General features: G+C 34.9%; 1 pseudogene; it reads left to right on the top strand.

Moving 5' to 3' along the window:
• The window catches only part of LOC104778371, a 5,135-nt pseudogene that overhangs the window by 1,432 nt on the left and 1,960 nt on the right, over positions 1–1,743 (top strand).

Genomic DNA, 1,743 nt, shown 5'->3' with positions numbered 1-1,743 from the left:
GTAAAGTTATGGGAGAGTGTTTAAGTCGCATATATTTGGAACGGCGACGATCGTGTCGACGGATGCTGAAGTGAACAGAGCCGTTTTACAAAGCGACTCGACGGCTTTCGTGCCGTTCTACCCGAAAACGGTGAGGGAGCTAATGGGAAAATCGTCGATACTTCTTATCAACGGGAGTTCACAAAGAAGGTTCCATGGACTAGTCGGTTCTTTCTTAAAGTCACCGCTTCTCAAAGCTCAAATCGTTAGAGACATGCACAAGTATTTGTCGGAATCCATGGATCTGTGGTCCGAGACCAACCTGTTCTTATCCAAGACGTCTCCAAGACTGTCAGTTCTCCCTTGATTTAATGTTTTCTTTCGTAAATTTTAAATACTCCAAATCTTATATATGATTAATGAATTGATTAAGAAATTAAAAGGGACAATCATAATGATGTTACCATGGAAATAATAATTTATTTCAAAGAACATGGTTACAATTATTACATTTGATTTAATGATTACAAGTTTCTCTTTCTAATTTGTTTAACAACTAGTAATTATTACCCTTTTAGTTGTGTTTTTACATGTAATAAAATTTAATTTATTTTAATTGGTAGGTTGCATTTAAGGTACTTGCCAAGGCATTGATAAGTGTAGAGAAAGGAGACGAGTTAGAAGAGTTAAAGAAAGAGTTTGAACAATTCATATCAGGACTCATGTCGTTACCAATTAACTTCCCTGGAACCCAACTTCATAGATCTCTCCAAGCTAAGAAGAAGATGGTGAAACAAGTTGAAAGGATCATAGAAGGCAAAATTAGGAGAGCAAAGAACAAGGAGGAAGATGTTGTTATTGCAAAGGATGTCGTGGACGTGTTACTTAAGGACTCAAGTGAATATTTAACTCACAATTTGATTGCTAACAATATGATTGACATGATGATTCCTGGCCACGCTTCTGTCCCTGTCCTCATCACACTTGCCGTCAAATTCCTCTCTGATTCTCCTGCTGCCCTCAATTTTCTAACGGTAATCAACTTTAACACATACTTAGAAGGCTATAAATTTTGATAATTTGTAGTATGAAATTTGTATAAAATCGTATAGACATTGAACAAGAAGAAGTTAATGTTATAGAACAAGAGGTGTGGTAGGCTTTTCTCTCTTCCACAGTAGAAAAACAAATCAGTCAATCAAATAGACTAGTGATAGATTGGAAGCTGATACATATTAATTTACTCGTGGCTATATGATTGCCACTAAAAATCTATATAACCTCTTCTTTACGTTAAACTTCTTTTTTCTTTTCATCAGGAAGAAAACATGAAGCTGAAAAGTTTGAAGGAATTGACAGGAGAGCCACTATATTGGAATGACTATTTGTCGTTACCTTTTACACAAAAGGTATATATTATTCTTCTTTTCCCCTGGCATTAGTTAATTGGAAATATGAATTAGCTTTTTAACTATCAATTATCATCAGGTCATTACAGAGACATTGAGGATGGGAAATGTTATAATAGGAGTGATGCGAAAGGCGATGAAAGATGTTGAAATAAAAGGATATGTGATACCAAAAGGATGGTGCTTCTTGGCCTATCTCAGATCAGTCCATCTTGATAAGCTTTACTATGACTCTCCCTACAAATTTAATCCATGGAGATGGCAAGTACGTAAAAAATCACCCAAATATATTTAAAATATAATTTTATACCTCCGAACTATATATTTAACTGGATAGACATTTATCTATACAATA

This window comes from Camelina sativa, chromosome 1 (assembly GCF_000633955.1).
Source record: "Camelina sativa cultivar DH55 chromosome 1, Cs, whole genome shotgun sequence".
Lineage (NCBI taxonomy): Eukaryota > Viridiplantae > Streptophyta > Magnoliopsida > Brassicales > Brassicaceae > Camelina > Camelina sativa.
The sequence above is the reverse complement of the archived record's forward strand: the minus strand, read 5'-3'. Positions and strand labels throughout refer to the sequence as shown.